We start from the raw sequence: 7,104 nt of genomic DNA on the forward strand, positions 1-7,104 counted from the left end.
TTCTTCTTTAATTTTTAGGATTTATTTTAATCTATCGATGGTTTATCTCTAATATTATATAAAATTACACTGCTGTGAGTTTTGATGAGGCTGATTAACGCTGATATAGAAAGACACATGAAAATGATCTGGTAATTACCAGGTCAAGAATACCACCCTGGTCAAGTGTTGTTGTTGTACACCTTTAAGCCCAACACTTAGAAGGCAGAGAGGTCAAGGCCAGCCTGGTACACAGAGCAAGTTCCAGGACAGCCAGAGCTACCCTATCTCAAAAATAAATAAATAAATACAAAAAAATTAGACTATCACCCCAGCTCTGTCCTAGGAAAGTCAGATCAATGAATCAGGACGTAACACTCTTTCCAAGGTTTCAAATGATGACTTCTTTTGTTTGTTTGTTTGTTTCCTTGTTTGTTTTTCAAGACAGGGTCTCTCTGTGTACCCGTGGCGGTCATGGAACTCACTCTGTATTCCAGGCCGGCCTCAAACTCAGAGAGATCGGCCTGCCTCTGCCTCCCAGAGTGCTGGGATTACAGGCATGCGCAACCATGGCCGGTCAGATGATGACTTCTAAGTATCATCTCTAAATTTCTCCAAAGCCTCACGCTGAAGCATCATAGCATTGCGTGAGGCAGTTTCCCCACAAGGGCAGGAGACACATTCCAAGAAGAGGGTGTTCTTTATCCCAACAGCTACATCCATCAAGTGCTCTGGAATTCAAAGCTTCCATAACTTTATTCATGACTGTAATGTTATGTTTTTTTGTTTTTTGTTTTTTGTTTTTAAATCAAGGCACACTGTCAAGTTGAGGGGACTGAGAAGACACACTGGAAAGCAGTGAGGGGAGGGGGGGGGAAGGACCAGGCTGAAGACACGTGGGACAAAAGGACATCTATGCTGGTGCCCTGCCCAGAACAGGACTCCTCAATCGCTGACATCTGCTTCTTTGCAGTCTCGAAGCAGAGAAGAGCAGCTAGTCTCTTACAGAGGCTCGTCAGTCTCCTCAGTGATTTACAGCCACGCCCAAAGTTTTTAATCACTGGACGGGATCCAGAAACCGCTAGCAAACTTTGCCATGGAGCAGTAGCCAAATTTTCCAGGCTAGTTATAAATATCAGGATGTGAAGATCGCTGATCATCCATGGGCTGAGTGTGAGTTGGGCGTGTTTAAAACAGGAATGATGCATTTGTTTCCCCCTTGTCCCCCAAACAAATGTCAAGAGGCAGCTCCAAGATTTAGGGGCCCTCTCTCTAAGGTAGCTGCCACCAAGCTTAGTCCCATAGACAACTCGAGTCATCGGACTTGCAAATGTGCTGGGAATTTATAGTACAGATGGTTTATGGGGGGGCCCAGTTTTCCCTTGGCTTCTTTATAACGTTGAAATGAGGGTTCAGCTCCTCTGACTTAGGTCTTGAAACTTCAGTATTCGCTAACTGCTGAGGTAGAACATTTGGAATATCCTCAGTTAGGAGACCGTGGGAGCGAGGTCTCAGCCTGAAGGAAATATACGCCAAAACTGGGCTATGAGATTAGATGGCAGACAGTTCACAGCACTTCCTGACCCAGGTGGCATGTGCTAAGTGCGCACCTCCTTTTCAATCAAGTCTTTACATTTTCAGGTACATTTTCATACGTAATCAAGTCCGTTTTCCATACTTATCTGCAAGTTGACGATACAGAAGAACTCAGGCCAGGCAGAAGCTGACATTTTCCCGTCACCAATGAAACCCCACTAGAGCCACACAGAGAAGCTGCTCTCTCCTGCTCTTTGCTCTTATTTCACTGATGCTGCCAGTGAGGGGCAGGAGCTTCAGTTACCGTGAACGCAAGAACAAAAGACAAGGTCAGGGGAAGACTCTGCTAGCTCAAGTAATGTCTGACCAAATAGAAATGCGCTTTTGAAAAAGCCCATCAAGAGTGTACGCTCAGGCCTCCAGCCTTTGCTTTCACATACAAAAGCCAAGCCACCATGACCTTCAAGAGCCATGGCCGAACAGCAACAAAGCACCCCTTCCATCTCTACAACGGTTTGGATATTTATGTCTCTCAAAGGCTCGTTTATTTAAAAGGCTTGGTCTCTGGGTGCTGTTGACTTTGAAGAAAATCGTGAAACCCTAAAGTAGTGGCTGGAACAGGAACGGCCCCCATAGACTAATGTATTTGAATGCCTGCCCATAGGGAGTGGCACTATTAGTAGGTGTGGCTTGTTGGAGGAAGTGCGTCACTGTGGGGGGCGGGCTTTGGGTCTCATATACTCAAGCTACACGCAGTGTGGTTCGCAGTCTGCTTTTGCTGCCTTCGGATCAAGATGTAGAACTCTCAGCTCCCTCTCCAGCACCATGGCTGCCTGCACACCACCACGTTTTCTGCCATGATGGTAATGGACTAAACCTTTCAAATATAAGCCAGCCTCAGTTAAATGTTGTTCTTTATAAGAGTCGCCGTGGTCCAAAAGGGTATACTGTGTAACAATCATGACACATTGTAGGTTCCATGCAAGACTGTTGTTTGTTTGTTTGTTTGTTTTCTTTTGGGGGGAGACTGAAAGGGTGGAGGGTGGATATGAATGAATGGGGAGGTGGGTGGGGCACGGGTATATGATGTGACGTCCACAAAGAATCAATAAAAAAACACTTTAAAAAGAAAAGAGTTAGCCAGGCGTGGTGACGCACGCCTTTAATCACAGCACTTGGGAGGCTGAACGCAGGTAGATAGATCGCTGTGAGTTCGAGGCCAGCCTAGTCTACAAAGCAAGTCCAGGACAGCCAAGGCTACACAGAGAAACCCTGTCTCAGAAAAAAAAAAAAAAAGAAAGAAAGAAAAGAAAAGAAAAGAGTTGAGCTGGAGAGGCAGCCCAGAGGTTGAGATCACTGCTCTTCCAAGGGTCCTGAGTTCAATTCCCACCAAGCACATGATGGTTCATCTATACTGAGATCTAGTACCTTCTTCTGGTCGCAGTTGTACATGCAGGAAGAACACTGTATACATAATAAATAAATAAATCTTTAAAAAAAGAAAAGACTTGCCATAGCCATGGTGTCTCTCCACAGCAACAGAAACCCTAATTAAGACAGCCAACCTCTTTCTCTTGTGCTTGTTTCCTGGCCATGAGATGAACACTTCTAACCCATCAGGCACCTGCCGCAGCCTATAATCCACTCTACCATGATATGCCCTTTTCCCACAGACCCAAAGCAATGAGCCAACTAAATATGGACTGGCGCCTCCAAGACCGTGAGCCAAAATAAACAGTTTTTCTTTATAAGTCAGTTATCCCCAAGTATTTGACAAAAATGCCTGAAAGCAAAAAACAGTCTGTTGCTATATAGTTCAAACTACATAAAGGTTGAATAAGTGACTGAAAAGATTAGTGAGAATTTAATATTGTGGTTTGTTGAGCTCCCTGAATAAGAAGACATAAAGCATAAAATATGTAAATACTATTACTAGTTGCAGCACTGACTCTGTCTCCTGTTGTGTTTAAATTACCGCTAGGGCCTAATAATATTTATTATCTGGCCTATACCTATTATTATTATTATTACAGTATAACCCGCTAGCAATCAATCAAGACACAGATACCTGCTGTATTTTAAAATAGCCTTAGTTAACCTGGGGCAAGGCAGACAGATATCAGTCCCCTAAACGACTTCCCATAGTGGGGCAGGTATGGGATCCCTGGACCAATCCCATTTTATCTGTTTCTGATAGTGTCTATCAAGCTACCTCCCATCCATAATCCCAAATACTTGCTAACGTTCTTCATCTGGGCCGAATCTCCATCCACGCGGGCCACGTGCTTCCCTTCCATCTAACCAGTGGCGGCCTTCCTCTCTTCTCCTCCTGGTCTCTCTTATCCAGGTCTGTTTCATTCTGTCTTCTCTCAGAGACGAAACATAACATCACCGTTAACAATGAACATACAATTATTATCATATTGAAATCAAAACAAGATGGTATAGTTCTAAATGTCCTTCTCTAGGCGTTATGGCGCCTGATATATAGGCCAGGCTGCTACCGTTTCCCAAGAGAATGCTTCCCATTTTAGGACAAGCTGGTTATCCTCAGCAAAGAAAAAGGCATTACGCTTTAAATAAACATTATAAAAACTTCCATTTTATTTTAGAGTTTATGTACCTGGAGGCAGGACCTGAAGCAGATGCCATAGAGGAGCACACTCACTGGCTTGTCTCCCCCTCCCCGCCCCCCCCCCCGCCCCTGTTTCCTCAGATTGCTTTCCTACACCACCCAGGACCACCAGCCGAGGGGTGGCACCCCCACCCCCACCCCCCAGCAGGCCAGGCCTTCCCACATCAGTCACTAATCAAGAGACTGTCTCCCGTAGACTTGCTTATGAGCCAATCTGATGACGGCATTTTCTCGACTGAGATTTTTCTCTTCCCAGTTACACTAACCTGTGCCAAACCGACCGGAAACTTACAGCACATTCAACGTGGCTTTGATTGTAGTGCACTGGATTTTTTTCCTGCTTGCCAGCCTCCGGCTTCCAGTGCAGAGGCCCAACGCCATCATCATCGGACAGCAGGAGCCAGCTGTGACTTCCTCTGCACAGCAACAGCAATCTTTGAGTCTGTGTGCCACCCCCCGCACAGAGCCCATGGCTGTCTGGGATCACTAGTTCCCGATGGATGCTATTGATTATGAGGCACATGGAAGCACTCAGGAAGGAAGCTGACGTACTTTGGTATGTGGTAGGATTTCCTCTTCGTTTACGATGCCACATCATTTTTTTTTTCTTTCTATATTCTGTTTCTGCCAGCTCATTTATCCTTTGCATGACATTGTGCTGGAAGGCGATTCCCAATTTGGAAAAGTATATGTACCCATGGATCAGCGTTGGCAAACAGCTACCCTATTGAGATTTTCTCCCCTAAAGTCCTTGCCAAGAAATGTGCTATTAGCAATTAAAGATGACCAATGTTTTTTTTTTTTTAAAGAGTGGGATTGGGAGAAGACCCACTGCGGGCCAGGCTCTTGGACAGCTGCTGCTGGGGTGGACATTGGCACACAGTGGTTGTGCAGAGGAGAGGGCAGCAGGCTTAGGATACACCAAGGATACACAAGGATGCACCAAACGGCAACCGGGCTCTAGTCAATGTCCCATTGGAGCTCTGGAATTTGATTGGCCTTGCAGAGTTGTCCCCAGGTAGAGTGAGGGACCCTGGCGCGGACTGCTGGTAGCATCCAACAGTGACCTCAGTTTAGCAGCAGTTTTCAGTAGAAGCATCTTCTGGGGCTCAGCCAATGACAATGACAATTAGTACTCCCATTAGCTCCACAATCCAGCATGCTGAGTCCTGGGTGGTGGGGGGGGGTGCCTGGGGGGTAAGCAACAATGGCTGCTGAGTCCTCATCACATATGTTCTCTTTGGTCAGGGTATCCTCCCTTTGTCTAGTCATAATGCTAACCTTTTCTTTTTCAGAGTGTGTTTCCCTGTGGAGCCCTGGCTGTCCTGAAACTCACTCTGTGGAGCAGCAGGCTGGCCTCGAACTCACAGAGATCTGTCTGCCTCTGCCTCTCAAGTGCCGGGATTAAAGATGTGAACCTAGCTAAATCCACCCTTGTTTTTTCTTTTGCTCTGCTATTTATCTGAGATTATGACCAAGTGATTGTTGGGTCAGGATATACCCTCTTTCTCATAACAATGCGAGAATAGTGGAACAGTGAGCTTCTCCTTGAAGGACCACTTTTACAGGTGGGTGAGTTTTTTTCATGCAGAATGTAACTGGATTTACCAAATGCTACTGTATCGTGAGCATCCTGAGGCACGCTATGGTATAAGGCCAGTGCACCCTCATGCACACGGCACCTTTCACGGATGTCTTCTCCAGGATCTGCAGCTTCCATGGAGGCCAGCCCTGCCCTTCTCAAGGAGTTGCTTAAGGCCTAGACCTTGGGAAATTACCACTCTTGACTGACCATAATTGTCAGACTAGCCCTTGAGAATTCAATTTTTCCTCTTTTTTAAACTATTGAAAAAAATCATACTTTCGTACCATATACATAAAAGCAGAGTAGTTTCTGTGGAGACAGCCTAGAGCTAGGACATGATCCAGTTTGGTTTTTTCATCTGTGAGGTCCGAGGACCCAAAGTAAATACTTTACACTGTCTGGACCTGGTTCTCTCAACTTGTGAGCTGTCTGGTGAACATGAGGTTAACAGCCTTGCACACTTCAAAGAGTCCTGTCACACGGCAAGCTAGAGCTGGGCGTGAGCATAGTGTTCACCTTGGTATGTTCTCCAACGGCCATACGGTCACCTGACACCCGACAGATGTCAAAGGCCTTGCCAGCCATGGCCCAAATGGAGGACAGACCCAGAGCCAGCAGCAGCCAGCCTTCTCAGCCATGTGACCCTGCACCTGACCCTCACCCTGAATGCATCCTCACAGGGCAGCACAGGCAAATGGGGTGTGCTGCTCAGTCCCATAGAGCCTCTGGGAGAGCGCATAATGCCTGCCAGGGCTTTGAGCCTGTGCGCTGGGCACAAAGCACCCTTCAGATCTGAAGGACTATTGTTACAAAATTGTCACCTAAGTCATTATGCTGAGAATCCATCTCGGGATCCAGGAAGAGAGGAGAGGAGCAGCTCTTCCTGTGTTGCTAATGCAACTACTGAGTGTGCACAACCATCTGGGTACGTGGGTGTCACAGAGGAGAGAGAGGAGGGGGCGGCGGGGGGCAGGGAGAAACAGAGCCTTTTAAAATACAAATTACTATGTGTGTATTTTATATTATTTCCTGCCCTGCTTCTTTAATCAGTCTAAATTGAGAGCTCTTGCGATTCCCTAGAATCAGTGGATAAGCTCTCTGCATGCTCAAGTGCTGCAGGGCGTGCAGTGTCTCTATCCTTTTGTAGGTATTTATTTCCAGAATTTCATTACCAACCCACGTGTGAGTCATTCTCTCCCATGCAATTCACTTAAAAACCTCCACCAGGAGAGAGCCGGAGAAGGGCTGAGCGTAGTCAGTTTGTATGCGGTGGGCTGGTCAGAGTGACACGAGGCAGGAGGGCCCAACGTGGTCCCCTAATGAAGCCAACAGAAGACACGGAAACAGCTGAACCTTAACCCACCTCCCT

At 46.5% G+C, this 7,104-nt stretch overlaps 1 long non-coding RNA gene across 1 annotated transcript; it reads right to left on the reverse strand.

The window, feature by feature from the left end:
- Positions 1–1,709: 1,709 nt before the first annotated feature.
- LOC311608517 lies at positions 1,710–4,910 on the reverse strand. Its single transcript, XR_014782999.1, has 3 exons — positions 4,443–4,910; positions 3,751–3,881; positions 1,710–1,809 (listed from the first exon to the last, which is right to left on the reverse strand). It is a non-coding gene; the product is annotated as an uncharacterized lncRNA (long non-coding RNA).
- Between the last annotated feature and the right edge of the window lie 2,194 nt (positions 4,911–7,104).

The sequence above is a fragment of the Acomys minous genome (genome assembly GCF_964271855.1).
Source record: "Acomys minous genome assembly, chromosome: 11".
Lineage (NCBI taxonomy): Eukaryota > Metazoa > Chordata > Mammalia > Rodentia > Muridae > Acomys > Acomys minous.